The sequence below is a fragment of the Falco naumanni genome, chromosome 13 (genome assembly GCF_017639655.2).
Source record: "Falco naumanni isolate bFalNau1 chromosome 13, bFalNau1.pat, whole genome shotgun sequence".
Lineage (NCBI taxonomy): Eukaryota > Metazoa > Chordata > Aves > Falconiformes > Falconidae > Falco > Falco naumanni.
The window spans coordinates 12514837-12533419 of NC_054066.1; the positions used below are offsets into that span (position 1 = coordinate 12514837).

At 39.2% G+C, this 18583-nt stretch overlaps 1 protein-coding gene across 10 annotated transcripts in view; it reads right to left on the reverse strand.

Moving 5' to 3' along the window:
* Positions 1–18416, reverse strand: part of TRIP12 (thyroid hormone receptor interactor 12) — a 79478-nt gene extending 61062 nt beyond the window's left edge. For 4 of the 10 annotated variants that reach the window (XM_040613328.1, XM_040613327.1, XM_040613326.1 and 1 more), the window contains exon 1: positions 18289–18399. The gene's annotated coding sequence lies outside the window, so the exon portion shown is untranslated. Of the gene's footprint in view, positions 1–9264; positions 9451–18060; positions 18140–18288 lie in introns of those variants that run through there. The other 6 variants (XM_040613324.1, XM_040613318.1, XM_040613329.1 and 3 more) reach the window with 5 other exon arrangements.
* Positions 18417–18583: the final 167 nt, after the last annotated feature.

The window sequence follows — 18583 nt, forward strand, 5'->3', positions numbered from 1 at the left end:
TTTAAATAGCTCAAGAACCAAGAGAAACCTATGGATGGAGGGAAGGGCCACAAGTTAACTAAAAACAAAAGCACCTGCAGAAGTTAACAGAACATTGTTGTTCATCTGGACAATTTAAAGGAACAAAAAAAAATGCTGCTCATGTTCTATTCTGTATATGGTTGTACGGGATACAAAGGTAAGTTCAGGTGTATCAGATTATTTGTACAACTAGTCTACCTAGCTCATGGCACCTTTCCATGTCACCACTTTTAACATGTCTAAACTAGATCAATAAGTTTTCCATCAGTGTACGGTTTGACTTGAATTCATTAACAAAGGGAATGCTCTCTCAGTGGCAGAATGCCAGGACTCAACACTTCAAGAAAATATTTTTATGTTTACAACACCTGTAATTTCTCTGTTCTTAGTGTTCTATTTTAAGTTCTGTTGCTTAAGTCTGTCAGTTTTGCAGTAGTTCATTTTTTTCTGCAAAAGAATATGAAGATTACCAAAAAGCATAAGAACCCAGAAACTTCTGACTCTACCCGTATTCAGTAAAAGATTAGTCTTATCTGGATAGGTACAAGTCAGCCAGCAACAGCTCAGCTTAAGAAGCCTAGAGATATTTAAGCCATCTCAATAACATGAAACATTTGTTATAACACACAGGGAACAGGCACATATAAACATAGCAAACATTAGCTGCAAAGCACCGAAGCAGTTTTTGTCTCTGTTGACAGATCTCTTTCCCTTTCAGCACAGCAACGGAGAAAAAAGGGAAAAGTGAGCAATAGGTACGTTCAAATTTTTTTCTTCTGTACACTTGTGTCACAGAGCAAAATGTCTCTGCCAAATTGGATCCTATAGCAAGAGACTGACTTTACTTCTACGGGAACTTTAAAATTACTGCTGCTTACTGACAAGCTGCTAGACAGAGAAGTTTACACTATGAGACTCTCAGTATGCAATTCTGCTACCTGGTGCTAATACAACTGTGGTTCCAACTCGTTAGCAGCCATGGAAATACTACTCACTTTTTTTTTTAATTAAACAAAAGCAACCAGTATCTCTTCAAGGGAAAAGAACAATTCCAGCTGCCAAATTCTGACCAAAGCTCTGCTATTTGTACCCAGAGTGAATTGATGTCAATTCTTTGTTTCCAACAGACTTACAACAACAACAAAAAAAAAAAAATCACATGCAACAGAAGCAAAACCTCATCTGTCCTTCATTTTCAGCTTCTCTAGAAACCCTTACTTAGTAGGAGCCAAAATTCACTATCTGTGCAGTGACTTAAGCTTTCACTAACAATTTTTTTTTAAAAAAAGCCACATGCTGCCTGGCAAGCATGAGGGAGAACATTCTCTTCAGAAGAGGAGAATGGATTTGAATTAGGAGTTTTTACCTTCTGTGAGACCACATGAACAAAGGCACAGAATCCTTCATGAAGTACAAATCGGTGACACTGCCAAAAATGAAGACAAGCTAGCAGATAGGTGGTCAAGTTAAGACCAAGTAAACAGGTGCAGCAAAGTTGGGGCAGGGGGCATTTATTACCAGTGAAAAAAAAAGTCAATTGAGAGATTAGTGCAAATTTCAGTTTAGAAGCCCGATTTTATTATTGTCATGGAAGTGAACCAAAAAGTACCCAAAATCATGACCCACTCCTAAGTCTGTCCTGCCCAGTGCTTAACATTCAGCTGCCTTCGAGCTGCATAGCTCCATTTACTTCAACTTTATGAGTCTGAATGCAGAACCTACTGCTACAACACCAAGCCTCTTCCCGATTCTAACCTTATGGACCAGACTGTACTTTATTTGCAGTCTGCCATTCACCTGCATCTGGCACATGCAGCCCTTAAGTAAAATCAAGAGCAATAGCACAAGACAAATACTGATACGGTACATACCCATGTCCTACCTGCAGAGCCTGTTAGACAATACATGCCCCAAGCTGCAGCATGGCAGGTTGCCTAAGCCCTGCCAAGTTCCTAATCAACTTTTACAAAGGTGTCTTAAATTACAGAGACCTGGTAAGCTCAGCAGCTATTAAAACATGATTTGACCACCCAAAGTCTAAATTAGCATAAGATGATCTCTGCAGTCTTCTAGACAACTAGGAGGGAGGCAGAAAGAAAAAAAAAAAAAACCCAAAACAAAAAAAAAAAAAAGGCCTTTAATGAGCCAGTAGAATGAAGAAATTCAGAAACTGGATCTTACAGAAGTTACTGCTAGAAGAACCACAAAAAACAGTTGACTTGTACCTGCAGACCAGACAAGTGCCACAGATAAACCCAAGATTATAGGCTTAAGTGCAGATCTACCTTGAAAACAAGGTAAAGAGGGAGGAGACTGGATCTTCATTTTGTTAATATTCAGCCTCAAACTAAGTTACATACAGAAATGCCAAAAGTTGAGAAGCCTGTTCATTCATACTAGTATGTCTTAAAGAGAAACACCTCAACGATAAAACCAAAAATTTTAAAAAAAATGTTTCCAGGGGAAGGGGAGTACTCACATGTTTTCTATGTAACTAGAATGGGTCTCAAGTCTTTGTCTATTCAAAATATCTTTTTGAGTTTTGGATAAATCAGGAGGATCTTGGGAGTTTTCCTTTTGTTTTTCTAATAACTGAATTTTAGCACTGACTCAAGCTGATGTCTGTTGAGACATCTCAAGCAGATGATGGTACCCTCCTGAACCAAGACTTCTAAACAAATGCTGCACCAATAAGGTCATAGGCCTGACGTATAGCAAGATTCCTATGCCACATGATACAATCTAGGAAGTGGTTTAATTGTAGTTGTTGAGGAAGAAATCCAATTAAAACAGGTTAAGTTTCCGGCTTCCTCAGCACTGGAACTGCATATGGATCCTTAGCTATCACAAGGATACTGCAATGACAAATGGATTAAAACACGTGTAAAGTTTCTAAACTAGGTAGGGCTCGAACCAATGACATCTTGGAATCATGTGTCACACATGCATATTCTCGACCAAAACAAAACAATTTATACATCAACATTATACTTTGCAGTGATGTAATTAAAAGTAAACTCAATATACATACCAGATCACTGACACAGGCACAAAGACATTTACCTTGTATGAGAATCATGACCATGACAGAAACAGAAGAGAAGTTCTGTTCTGTGTAAAGCTGAACAAAAAGGAAGTCACTCCTAAAGAAACACCTGTTAAACACTAAGGATTAAGCTGTCTAAGCTGATCCTATCACTGATAGGATCAGGACTTTACAGTGCTCAGAGCTATTCTTTCATGGTAAAGAACATAAAATGTTAGCTTCCACAACTGCATTTTTGGAAGGTTCCAACCTTTACAGTCATAGAACAAGTTGTCAAAAGCCAGAGTACCAAGCTTTATTAAAGAATTACTCAGCTTTATGGCACACTTCCTTGATGAGACTGTCTATTCCACTCTGCACATACGCACTTTTTTAGTGTTATTAGTTATTAGACAAACAAATCAAGTTTGTGGAATGAAGCATCATACGTGGGCATCACAGAGTATGGGAAGAGCAAATGAGCGTCCCAAGAACCTGAATACAGAGGGTTAAGATGCTGAACTTGAGCAAATCTGAATATTGATCAAATGTAAATATTAGAGCTCCTTCAAATACTTTTTAGCAGGATGTCAAACTCAGCCTTAAAATTAAGCTAGACAAGAACTCACCATCAGCAAACCTTAATACCAACCAAAAAAGCCTACTACAAAGTTCCTCTCTTCCTTCCCATATGTGCAAGTACCACCAGCCCATTTTTTCTGCTTTACCTCACCAATAACTTTTACCTCCTCTCTCCTAGGCTGCCCACACACTTTCCATGCAGAAGCAACAATGATGCCTGTATTTCATAGTTCACTAAACTAACAAGCTGACACTAATAAGTTATTTTTCCTCAGGGTCATAGCATAGCCAGGTGATTCATGCCAAAGACTGAATTCCTTGCCGATAGTCAATTGCTTCAAAGTCAGAAGAAAGACTACTTCCTAGAAACGAGATTTTCCAATAGATGCTACCTAAATCTGTTCAATGCTTTTTGTTACCTCCCAGCTAAACTGCTGCTCTCTGATGTACTGAAAGGATTCACAACCTAAGAATAATACAGAACATGTGTCAGAAGAATACAAATCTTCTCTACAGCTCTGATATAATAAGCAGAGCTGTAAGCCTTCCACAGGTTGACTTTAGCACCAAAACTATCATTTAAGAACTAGATATTACAATAGCTGATTTGATAAGTCTTTGCTCTTGCAATTTGCTCTGTGACCCAGTCAGACCACTCAAGAGTTGCCTCCCATACAGGTGACCTTTAATCCTACACTAACACTTAACTATGCCTTATGAGCAAAACTACAACTTACCACCCCTGAACACCACATATTGATCCTGGCCTTGCTTAGGACTGGAAGATAACATGGTGAGGAAGAGAGAAAAGGAAAACAGTGTTTCTTTTAAGTATTTTGTGTGTACATCAACAATAGAATACTTTGGAGCAAACCTATGCATCCATCTTGCCATGCTCCTGAGAGACATTTTTGAAAACATGAAAATAATCCCATTCCATGAAGATGATACTGAATTGGAAGCAGACTTCACTTAACTCCTACGCAAGATGTATTGCCTTTTTGTTTTGGGGTTTGGTTTTTTTTATCTTTAAAAAAATATCCATGAGACACTCATATAGCTTCAGAACTATTCCGCATGTCATCCTCTTTACTATTTATTTTAAGTCATTTAATAAAACACACTAGTAAGGGAGACAAGACAAACTGAGATTTCACTGGAGAGGGCAGCTTCATCACAACGCAAGACAGAATAACTCTCTTTGGAGCACTTGAATAAAAAGCACACAGGGAACGGAGATTAAAGAAGGAATATGAAATAGGCAGGCTTATGAAGGAAGAAGGAAAATACCTGTAGGCCCAGAAGTGAGCACAGTTTCTTCCTTTCCTCCCCTCTACACATTATCTTATCAAATGCAAAATTTAGTTATTTCATAAAGGCTGCAGCCTTTATGAATCCTACATCCGTTTTGCTAATCAAAGATACTCAGCTAGGAGCATGCACATCCCCATGCCAAATATAATTAATGAGCAATGAAGTGTTCTAGTAATCACACTATCTTTACTACGTCTACTTTCCCACTTCAGATCTTTGAAGCAAATCTTTTCTCCCAAAAATTATTTCCTAGCACCTCCAACCCCCATTAGCTACCATGCCAAATTACTACTACTAACTTTGGGTCCTTCTTCTATGCCTTTCAAACTTCGCTTGTCTGTTTCTTTGTACTTAAGGGCTCCCCTGGCAGAACAGTTTTGGGACACAGATACTGCATACTGCAATTTGAAGACAGCTTGATCTGTCATCCAGCACAAACTTCTCCCACAGAACTGAAAGTTAATGAAGACACTGCTCACCAAACTTGTGGTATCTATTAATAAACACTTTCAGCTATTTCCTATTAAATGCCTATTTTGACTAATTACAGAGTGGAGGGTATAAAGCTTCTAACACTGAATTTTCAAAACAGCAGTCTGGTGTTGTCATTTCAAATATCAATGACAGCATATGCTATTAGCATATACTAGTACGACTATTTATTACATTAAATAGCTAAATGATAAGAACCTGACAGTTTCAGGGGTGCTTTTTTTATTTTCTGGAAAAACATTTCAGATGTGGTATAGTAGTGTGTGTTTTATAATGGATACTTCTCTAATTAATTAAAATGACAGCATAAACATTCTGTACATATTCAAGTATGACAGACATTCTGGGCTCAACACTTTTTTTTTTTAGTAACTCCATTAACTAAGCTTAATGGTGATTACACTTCCTTACACTCTTCATAAAAGATTTAACTTGCTACCAAAATGACAGTACAGTCTAAGGAGAAAAAAATCTAAACAAGCCAGACTTAAGGGCATTAACGCTACCGGTTTTTCAGCTGAACTCCACTATACTTACAAAGAGTACAACAGTACTGAAGGAAGTAAAAACCCAACTACGTTTCCTGGGAGACATCCTACTGAGTGCGGTCATCTAAGTAAATTAGAAAGGAAAGTCAGTTCCTCCGATACAAAACCTAAGTGAAAGTCACGTGTACTTCATAGGAATTATTTTCCAACTGCTACATATTTATCCAAAGTTCCTACCTTTGAGCACATTATTTCAAACCCCTTTGTTTACACAATTACCTCAGAAAGTACAGAGATAGAGTACCACTATTAGTTTCAGTCTAATGCCTGTGCAGACCAGTTGTGTATTTGAATTCAGCACAAACTTCAGAAACTGATAAAAAAAATAATTACATCTGTAAAGTTTATAAAGATTATTTAAAACTTGACACTTCCAACTATCACCATCACCAGTAAAAGTTTTTGAATTCTGCTGAAGCAACCTGAAATTACATCAGCTTCTCCTTTACTCTCCAACCACAAACACTACTCCAGTCTATGCAGGTATAAAAAACAAAGCAGCTTAGACTACATCCAACCACAAATGTTTATTTTAAAATTAGTTGGTAACTGGGCCACCAACCTTCCCAGCAATGCAGCAAAAACCCCCAAGAGTAGGTGCAAATTTAGTTTGTTGCCATAACCTGGAATACTATTACATAGTAACAAACTACCTTGATTTAAGTAAACTTAAGACTTTGTCACAGGTCTGGACTTGCCTTAGTCACTTTCCACTTTTGATATTGTCAACAGAAAGACCAAATCCTTCTGAAGTAGGTTTTTTTAATGAGTTGGATAATATAAAGCAAAGATACACTCACTTATGTCTCATAGAAGCTATTGAGAACCAGAAGTACAGTAGTTCGCATCTTCTCTATTTGTCTCACACGGTGATCTCTGAGGAGCATTCATGAGTCGATGGGCACAAAACTCTGGGTCCTTTATTTCATTGCCTCAGCTGTTCAACGCTTAAGTATTGCAAGTTAACATCTTTAGACCACCTTCCCTTAAGGTAACTAAACACAGCAGTACCTGTGGGAGCAACTGCCTTTCACGGTATACCTATAACATTCATGACAATTCAGCTAGATTTTAATGGTATAAAGCTGAACACTTAGACACAATTCTGCATATTGGTTTTTTTCTTCCTGCTAGCCTTTAGCTGCCAACTAGATATTTTAGGGTAAAAGTCAGCCATTTAAAGTACTTCAATCTGAAGTGATCCAAAAAAACACAGTAAGGAAGAATTGTCACTTCGCTTAAAAAAACCAAAACACAACTAAACACTAAACTGCTATTTAAAAAGAGATCCCATTAGCATTCACAGTATTTCCAGGAACAGGCCCTTCTCCCTTCCTGAGAAACTAAGATTTAAGACTGGTTCTTCCAAATACTTTTCACGACAGCCTACCTTCCTCCACTGTGTCAGTAGTGCCATGAAGTTATATTTGTTTACTCTATGAACATATATAGATAGATAGATACCCTCACTGAATCAGAGTTTAGCAAAAGAGTACAAGTACTCTTTGATGAGGACTATTAACCTAGAGCTTTCCACCCCTGTCAGTTTCAAACACACACAGAAGAGCAAGAATATTTTGGATTAAGTACTTTCTCTTTTAGACATAGCTGGATTCAAGATATTCATGGTTTTGTTAATGTGCAGAGGCCCACATTGGAAAACAAAAAAAGTTTAAAGTGACAGCTTCTGTAAGCTATGGGTGCTTAAACACTTATAAGACTAGAAAACAGGCAATAACCTTAAACTTGTGATGGAATTAAATCTTGAAACCCTGATTTCAGTAATGACAGGACACCAGTAAATTCCAGAATTGAAAGATCTTTTGATGGCAGAACTCAGGACTCTTGCTACTATTTCCAGGCTTACAGAAGAGAGGTCCTCCATTATTTTATTTCTGTTTTCTTAAACCCCTAACCATTTAAACAACCAATTGCTGTTAAGTAGCATCCAAATAGAACACATCATCATATGACTTCAGCAGAAAGTATTTGTAATGATGAACAGACTATTACCCATAAAAGGAAACTATGAAATAAGATGAAAGCTGTATTATTGTTACAGCCTTGCTTATTTCAGCATAACTACCCAGGTGATATGATTATCTAAAGCCAGAGCTGTTCTCCAAACTATCAAGACTTAAAAGCTCCATTTCATCTCCTCCTCCCCTCCCTCAAAATAGTAAGTATGTGTCAAAAGTACAAAACAGTAAAATATTCTAATGAGAAATTTTGCAATGATACGAATATGAAGTACAAAACCACCAAGCAGCACAGAGATCCTGTATCTCAGTACTAAAAACAAGAACTTTTGCTATAAGCCAAGCCCTTGTCAGTTGACATCAGCATTAGTGACTATATGTTACAGTTACTTACATAGTGATAACTGGAAAAGAATGGAGAGGAGGGGGGGTAAGAAAGATGAACCAATGCTTAAGTATATACACTATTACAGAGTAACTGAGAATTCTCCAGTGCTTTTGTACAAAAGAAGTATTTATCTGGAATACTCTATCCCATCACAGCTGGCCTTGGTCAAGAGAGATGAATTCCAGTTGAAAGAAAAGTACTCTTACAGAAGGCGACTAATAAAGCCAGTATTATTTAGCCTGGCAACAGAAAGGTTATAAATGCTTTCTGTAAGTGCAAAGGGTAAAACACCAGGAGAAAAAAATTATTTAAGATGAGAAGACAGCACTGATGCAGTTAGCAGGCAAAACTGTTATGAGAAACTTGCAGGTTGAAAATTAGATGATCCTACATTTCAAGAAATGACATTCTGAAAGGATCTCCTAGGAGGGCTGAAGAATTAAAAAAGCAAGTATGAAAAAAAAACAAAACAAAAAAAAACTACACACACAACTGCTTTTTAGATGGCTGCAAATTAAGAGATTTAAGTGATATACCAATAATATTAGCAGATTACACTTCTAGCATTATGAGGTCTCTTACTAAGATTATTCCTAGACAGTAGTACTTCATTCTCCTTACCAAAAACTGACAAATAACAAGTTCTGTTGTTCTACTAGGCCAACCAACAGAGACAAGATGCTCATGTTGCTCAGGACTGAGACACTCTGCTACAAAAAGTATTTTAAAGGCTCAGTTCCTAGCAAAGGCCACCCCCACTTTGACTTTGTTGCTAAGGCCATAACTAAAACACCATTCTTGCTATCTTAACACCCACACCTCAGAACGTAGAAGTCAGAGAAGACACTGCAAAGAAGCAAACCTGTATTATCTACAGTTTGTGACGTTTTTCTTGTCCTGTCCAATGGTACCTACCACTGAAACTCTGGAAAAAAAACTTGTCCCCACACCTTCTGCTGGAAAGGGGTTGGGGGGGGAAGGCAGAAGATAGCTCTCCAAAGCAAGTTCTTGCAGTAAGCAGCAAGTCCTAGGATTTAAAAATAAAAAACCACAAACCATACACCACACTTTTGGATAGGGTTATTCTATGCAGAGGTTGTTTACCCAATTTGATCCTTCTACTGCTGTGTCACTCTGTGCCCATATGTTCATGTTTGATATCTCCCAATGTGTGTGCAGGGAGGTAGGGGTGTTGGAAATATGCCAGAGTTATCACAATCAGAAAACCAAATGAGCTACTCAATTTTTTTAGAAAGATCTCCACCTAGAACTAGCAGGCAAAAACCCAGGAACACTATGCAAGGACAACATAGATATTTTGTAACTGAGTTGTTAACAACATTCAAGACAACTTCAATCTCAGAAGGGGTTACAGAACAGAGAAAGTTCTGTACTGATTTAACTCTGTTGCTAGATCAATTACCCATATCACCTGCTATATAGCTTGATTTGCTATCTTACTGAGCTGTCTTTCCAAATAGCCTAACATAATTTTGTTGAAGCAAAACAATATTGCAAATCTAAAAATCTGTAAGGAAGAAACAATTTCTTAGTTGAAGGGGAACAGCTTTTAGATAAAAATACATTAAGCAATTTTGCTATGCACAGCAACCTACTTGGCTTACTTTTGATTAAGTTTTTAAAATGCTCTACCACCACTAAAACAAGATCAGAATTACTTGCATTAATAGTACAGGTGAGATCTAATAGGGTTTCCAGTAACTTTAAGTGGCCACAAAACTGCAACAATACAGCAGATACCACAACAGAAACAATGCTAGATTAGAACAGTCAGACCGCTAAGAACAAGTTGAGGGAGTTGACCAGGTGTTTCTGGTGACAATACAGCTGTTGCCAGCAGGAAACATAGCTAGAATTCAAGTGTAAGTTCTCAGTCTAATAGAAACTCAGGCTTCATCTGAACAAAATACATGAAATAAAGACGTTTGAAAAATAGGTGATACAACTACATTGATTTTACGCATTGACTTAAGTTACCCAATACCAGTCTACTTTATTTAGAACTACAAGAATTTTAACAGCTTGTGGCTAAGTCTGTGACAGAGGAAAAAGCCTAATACACCAAGAGAATACACTCTACTCCAGACAGCTTCTGGAAGCAATAAAGTACAGCAACAAGTGTGTTCATTGCATTGTTTTGAAAATGACAGATTGAGATTACTTTGCCTGTCACTTCAGTGGAGCATCACAAGCAACTTTACATTTATTTTAAGTGTGCTCTCAAAATTAACTGATTACTACATTTGCACTTAACTTTCCAAATATACAGTAGTTCTCAGGTTCTAGCTTACTTGACTTCATCTGCATACAGCACAGTTAAATCAAAATCTTCAGTGCCCATTCTGTTCCAACTCCACTTTGGTTTTGGCAGTATGTCAAGAACCCCTAAGCTATTAAAAAAAAAAGAAAAAACTCCCATCCTTACTACTGTGACTATAGTGCTCAAGTATTTAAACATTAATGGAAGGCATTTAAGCAGTACCATTCCTTCACATACTAAATTCCACAAAAATCATCTTTCCTCTTCACAGTTAACCTGAAGAGAGCCACTCTCTCCACAAACTATTTAAATGTATTTTTTTAAAAAACAGCATTTCTCTTAACAGTGCTTCTTCCAATTCTAGTTACAAAGGGATGATAATAGTTTTCAGCTGGACTCCCTCTGTCAAGGCTCTAGTATGAAACATGGCTACATTCAGTTGCAAGTCTACAAACACTTGAGGTAAATGAGAAATAGGGAATATGCAACAGAACTATATCAACTTCAAATTTATTCTATGACAACTTTTAAGAAAGGATCTTTGCCATCTTATTTTTGGCAAAGAAATACATTTGTTCTTCTGTCCAGCTTTTCATAACTGAGTAACAGAATGAAACTAACTTATTTAATCCATAATCTTAGGGTATAATGCAGGTCTTCATTGTTACTACCAGTGTTTTACTGTAGAAAGCTATCTGCTAAATAAATCGGGCAGAATGCTACCAGAGTTAAGATATAGCAGCACACACAGTCATTACATAAACATGAAAAACATTGTGGAATACAATGTAGCAGATCTTCAAAGCACAACTTTTAACACTTGGAATCCTGGCTTAAAGTTTGCCAAAGTTACCTAGCTTCTATCACTTGCTTTAAATGAGATTCAATTGAAATGCGGTTTTCTCCAGGAATTTTCTAATTAACTTCAAATCAAATTGCATTTTTACGTACACCAATGGTATTCCTGCCCCTTCAATTACATCCATTCATTTATTTTGATTACTGGTATTACTTAAAGATCTGAAACCTAGCTATGCAGCTTCTTCTCAGGTACTATCATATCATGCTTATACACGCAGACTATGACTGCGGGTCCTTGTTCAAGTTAGCCGTTTCCCACCTTCCCCTCATCCCTTTACCATGGATGAGTTCATCAAGCTATTATACCTGAAACAAGTTTTAAAGAGCAATTACAGTTCCCAGTCAGTAATTTGATTGTAACAGAGTATATCCTCAAAATAGAGAGGAAGAGAACATTTGCTCTCCAAGGAAGGCAGAGTTCCAAGTTTATATTTCAGTATACAGCCTATTAATATGCACCTTAAGTTACTTTCTTCATTAGTTCCCTTTAAATGCATAGCCACATCTCATCTGTGATCAGAAGGTTCAGTTACATTGCACACACCTTCCAGGAAGGGACACTCTCTATACTGAATAGGATAATTACATAAGGGATTTGACATTGGAAGACACAGAACATTATTAACATGGATAAGATGCCATCTTCCAGCCCTGATGTTAACCATGTCTTACAATATTATCTTGTCCAAAAATAGGCATCTACCACAGGTTCATACTCCACAAAGATACATAATGTAAAGACAGCTTCTCCTCATTAACTCCAGGAGTTAAATAAGCACCTAATCATTATACCAGCATCAAAGACATTTAACTCAAGTGCCTTGATTGTTGCGGGGGGGGGGGGGGGGGGGGGGGGGGGGGAGGTATATGTGTGCATGTGTTTTCCCTTGTCTTTGGGGTGTGTGGGGAGGCAGGCATGGGGGATATTGAATTCCATCACTAGTGTTACTATGCCTTGTTTACATCTTCCCTTTTTTGATGCCTCAACTCATTTATATTGCTCCTGAAAACTTCCTGGTTTCAACTTAGAAGATAGTACCTAAGTATATTTTTGATGTCCACATTTATTTACCTGTACTTCTGCTTTTACATCTAAGCAGTCTTGGACCAAGAGAGGAGATACAGAACAGGCTTAAAGCACATAAAATCCCACAGTAGAGAAAAAGAGATCATTTCTCCTACTCGTAATAGATCAGATAAACCATAACAAGCTGATAGCAAAGCAAGTAAGACAGAAGTTAGACATGGAGAAAGATTAGGGAGAAAATGGCACACACGTTTCCTAAAAGCAAAGACAGCATGAGACTAGATCTAGTTACCTTGGAGCATAAATCTGTACTAGGTGACCTATGAAGGCTTGTCCCAGGCCTGTTTTTCCTAATGGTTTTACCTTTAGGAACTACCTCTAAAAAACCAATTAAAAATTCTTCATTATAGTTACTGCTCTGCATTAATAACAATTGATACTAACCATGTTTTAAACACACAATAATAGCCACAGATCTGAAGGAGATGCCTATCACTGGTATTGACTCTAATGCCCGTCTCATTACATCACACAGACTTCTGAAAGTTTAATACCTTTGTCCCCAAATAACACATGTACATGAGAAAAAAATGTTTGTGTTCTTTCATTTCCACCTTTACAGAAGTCTAGCAAGTAGATGCCCTTTACACTAAGTTTGCTTATTTGGATGTTATGCAACAAATAAAAAAAAAGTTGTCAGTAACAAGTTACTTTGCAAGCAGAATAAACGTGAAATATACTTGGCCTTTCATATCTTAAAAAAGCAGTCACCATCTTCAAGAAGTACCAGGGACCTCAGCTTCCATTTTGAAATACCAAATTGCTCCCTATAACTCCAGGTTCACATTCCAGGAGATGACTCAGACCCTTCCATACCTTTTCAGAAGGTCAAATCTTTGCAGTTCAGCATGCACACTTCATTGTGGACACCATCACAAAGCAGAGCAATCCATTCAGAAAACACGGAGAAACTGTGTTTTCCCCCCTTCTCTATGAGACAGCATTGTACTGTTACACACAGAATCCTTCTGGTTTCTTCTCTACATATACCTCTGTAGGTCGTTTGGGGTTTTTTCCCCTTTCTTACTACTCAAGAAGATGGAGTTACTTCATCAGTACAGTTTATTTATACAAGAGTAGATAAAGTCAAGTGGTGAGAAGGGCCAAGTGACCTCCACAGGTCCTCTCCAAACTGGCTTACTCTATGAATCATGACAAGAGAGGCTTTTTTGGAGCAACTGAAGGCAACTACGGCTTGAACAGCATTGCTAGTACTTCTCATGCATCTTTAATATTGAAGTTCAGTATTAGATCACCATGATTAACTTTTTTGATATAGGCCTAACCTTCCCAATGTTTCCTATATAAAAGTCTTCATTTCAAAAGCTGACTATCTATTGCTCTTATACGTGGCAGTTTTCTGCCATATTTCTACTGAGCATGTTCATGAGTCAAGTAAGACTGGCAACAGCCAGTACACTGCAAGACAAGCCTTATTATAGACAGTGAGCGTAAACAGATTGGTTATATGTGCTCGAACCCTGGCTGCCAGACAGAATTGAAGGAGAATATGACTGCATATTTACACAGTTAGATTCTACCAACTTGATGAGAAAAATTTTATCACGTGGTAGGATTAGGAGAACAATTGCTCCTCAAAACTAATCTTTGCACTAAAGTAACCATCACTGCTATCTGAAATTTCGCATGCAGTGAAGAAGCTAGTTGACTTAGCACCATCTTTCACACTGACTGTACACTTGATACCATGTGTAGCTAGGAATTTTACTTACAGAAGATGGCAGAATTCATGTTTTCAAGTTAATCACTTGGTTTAAAAAAAGACATCCTGAAACAAGACGCTACATACAAGCATTTTTGCCATGATCACCAGTGAGAAGTCTGAAAACAATTCTGCTCCTTGAGAAACAAGTTATTTCGTGCAAATTGAAAAAATATCAGGAGAAAAAAAGAAACAGTTAATGATACTTTGTTTTGCAGTTACCAACCTCATGTCCTGAATAACTTCGCTACAAAAATGTTCAACAAGAAGTTGCTTCATATACCGCCATAAATCTATGGTACAATGTATGGATTAAAATATTAAGAGCAAAGTAAAAGTATTACTTCTTGAGAAAAATAAACCCACTGACCCAAAGGTAATCTGTTACCCTACAAAAAAATTCAGATGTACTCCTGCCTTCAGAAGGAGCACTGAATAGGGCAGCAACAGCTTGATGAAAAGTTTCCACTATTAAGAGTGTCACAGAGTCCACGAAGTGCTTTAAAAACAACATTACTATTTGACAGGTAATGGACAGGACAGAGATCATCCAACAGGCCCGTGGGAGATCCCAGAAACTTTCAAGGTTAAGTTTTTGATAATGTGATAGTACACCATGTTGTGCAACTTTAGGATTTGATTATTCTTTGTCACAATAATTTAGTCTGTGTGACCCGTGATCAGAAGTGTTCTACATGATGCTTACTAATTAGCTTGTTGGAAATACAGCATGGCCTATAAATCTAAGATTAACACAGATAGTTCTGAGATGCACTTACACTGCAAATTAAGTACAAACACATAGGTTAGTAAAACAATAACCTTTCTACTCGTGCTTTAGCTTCACTGCTTAGAAACAAAAGTAATTTAGTCAGGTTGTCTTCCTGGATTGTCTCAAAGTAAATAACTGTACTTATCAGTGATGTAATGACCCACACAGAAATGATGTCAGGAATGAAGACGCGACAAAAAGTCAGCTGCATTACATTTTGCTAAACTGCTGCAGAAGGAATACAGTGTCTTTGTTGCCTATAGCTTTGTGCCTCAAATTTAGGAATTATTTTATAAACACAAGTTTTCATTAGAATTTTTTTTCCTGTAATACTTACATGCCAGGTTTGAGGACAGTCAAAATGTAATATAAAAAGAAAAATTTAAAAAAAAGTGAATTTGTGCATGATTCCCCATTGAGAATGATAGTTCTGAATATTCATTTACAGGGAAGATACAGGTTGTTTCCCTCATGGTCACTTTAGCCTAAAGAACTTTTGCAAGACATCAAAAGAAGCCATTTTCATAAGCCTCTTACTCAACAGGTCAGCACTCCTATTGAGGTAGATCTGCTATATTAATAAGTAGTAATGTCACACTGTGGATGACCTACAATTTTTCTACTAACAGCTGAGACCTGTTTAGGCTGCTACCTTTGGAACTATCTGGAGATTGAAGAAACATTCAGACTTAAAAATTGTCAATTCAAGCTTACTACTCTCATTTTTTCAGAAAGACCCTAGGAGTGAGGGGCAGGGGGGGAAGAAATCAGGTTACCCATATTTCTAACACAACAACAGGATACACCAAACAATAAAAACTAAAAATACCCTTCCATTTTAAGATCAAAACCCAGATCCAAGCCATTCACAATCAGCTACATTTTACAACTATTGCACATTAAAAACATGTAAGTTACTGAAAACTCGAAGTATTATTTACAGTATTTACTCACCAGAACACTGCTTTTAAACTTCTTAGTTCAAATCTAATATTGTTAAAATATTAGCTGCAAAAACTGAAACACTTTTTCATAAATACATTTTATCCCTATCAATATTTAATAAACAGGTTACCAAACAATAGAGCACTACACAGGTATTTTTCAAGTATTGCTTTTATGTTCACTATGCAAATTTTTATATATGTAAAAAAATATTTTAAAAAACTTTAAGCTAAATGAAAAACTTAAAAACCTCACAATTCTGTTTCAGCAGAAATCAAATACCAAAAAACACTGATATACAATTAAAAGTCTAGTCTTGAGGGTGGGAGAGAAGAGAGAGAGAAGTGGGGAGAAAATAATAAACTGGAGATAAACGGAAGTAATCACAGCAATGCTTACCAGCTTTTAAAGTCTTACAATGAAAGTATATCCACAACAAGAGTTCCCATCATAAAAACCTGTAAAATTAACTTAAGCGCTTGGAATTCCTCTTCTTTCTCTTTATGAAAAATGTACTTCATATTTGTCAGGCAGCAACTACTCAACCCCTCTTTCTGACAGCCTTTAAAGCACCAGGAAAAGCTCAATATTCATAATACACATAACACAAACTGTGGAAGTTTTCCTGTTTGAGTAAAGTTTTGTGTTACAGTGTGGATCAATATTATTTCTGCTGAACAAGGCAGGAAAAAAAAAAAACCTTGAACAGTCTTTTGAAAAAAACTATTTCAAATTAAAATTATTATTGGATTGCTACACATAATAAAACCACCCTGAAAACAAACTGCACACACTCTAAAAACGTTCCCAAGTTGCATGCCAGACTTACAGAATAAATTTAGGCCAGTACCAAGCACTCATTTCTTCCCCGTGTGTAAATGCGACACAATCGGGCCTCACATGCAGGCCTCTCTCTCCAATACAGGCAGGACCTTTGTTCAATACGTCGATGTTTTTCCCCCAAAGCCCTTGACATAACTTTCCATTCTTTCCCCTATTATTTTCCGGTTCACAGTCTAGACTTTCGGACTCCCGTTCTGTGAAAACCCCTGGCTGTCGAGAAAGCCAGTGCACTAGGAAGGCGGGGGGGGGGGGGTGGGGGAAGGGGGAACAATAAAAAAGTTGAACAGCAGGAAGATGGGCCTACAGGTCTGGCGAAAGCCCCGGTATCAGTTTGTTTCCCAGCCCCAGATAAGCGGAGCAGGACCCAGGAGGTGGCTGGCGTCAGTGCTACCAGCACCTCAAAACTTCTCCCACTCCCCAGCCCCCCCAGCCCGCTGGGGAAGGAGGAAGCGCCAGGCAGGAAAGGCAGAACCCAGCGTTTGATCAGCCTCCAAGTACGACGCATTATGCAAGCAAACGCGAGGACCAGGCAACTTGCTTCTTGACTGAAAGCAACAAAAACATCAGCTCTAAAACATTAACTGCGAAAATAACCCCTTCTTGTGGGTAGCCAGCACTGAAACTCCGACCCTACAGGGGCCTCCATTCTCTTCCCACCTTCTTCCTCCCCCCCAAAGGCTTGTGAAAGATGGACGTCGGCCGATTATTTAGCATTTTTATCGAGCCGGGCAGGGGGGAAGACAAGAGGAATTGCTATTTTTTCCTTTAAGATATTCGATAGCTCCTTCAGGGGAAGAAAAAAAGAAAAGAAAAAACAAAAAAAAAAAACAAACAAAAAACAAAAAGCAGAGCCATTGGGGAAAAGAGGGCCAGCCGGAGCGGGGGAGGGAGAAGACGGGGAAGGGCATACAAATCGGTACGGCAGTGTCAACACTGACACTGCCCTTTTGTATCAGCAGCTCCACAGGGCCCGGAGCGGGGAGGCCGCGCTCCCCCCACACGCCGGGCGGCCCGGGCGAGGCGAAGCCGCGGGCAGCAGCTCTGCTCGACGCCGGGGGGGAGAGGGGATGTCCCTAGAGCGGGCTCCAGTGACTGCCTGGCCATTTTGTCAGCTCCGTTTCCACCCCTTCCCTTCCTCAACGAAGGGCCCCCTCCTCTCGCCCCATTACACACCTCCGGCCCCACACACACACACTCACCAGCGCGGCGTCGTGTCGTCCCCACCTCCCCAATCCGCAACAATGCTCCGGGATGGCGCTGCTCCCCTCCCCCTGCCCCGGGCCGCCGGGAAGGGCAGCTCGGCTAATGCCGGGGATGACACAACAGGCCCGGCCACCCGACCCGGAGGCTACCGAGGGGCCCAACGCTACAGCGCCCCGCGCCCGCCTCCTCGGCGCCCCCTAAAAGAGCGGAGGGGCCCCGAGTACCTAGTTTGTCCCGATGCGGCCTCCGCAGACGCTCCGTGCCTCCCCTCCTCCCGGCAACAGCCGCCTCTCTTCCCTTCAATTATCAGCTGAAGCCGCAGCACCGAGCAGCGCCTCGTCCGCCGCCTCCGCCGCCGAACCCTTTCCAGCGGCGTGAGGGGGAGGCTGTGGGACTACTTTCTCCCGTCTCCGGGGCTCTGCCGGGGCCTGCGCGACCCCTGGGCCGACGGGCGGCCCCTGTCTCGGCTGCCGCCCCCCCACGCAGACCCCGCTGCGTTGCTATGCTCGCCCCGCTCCT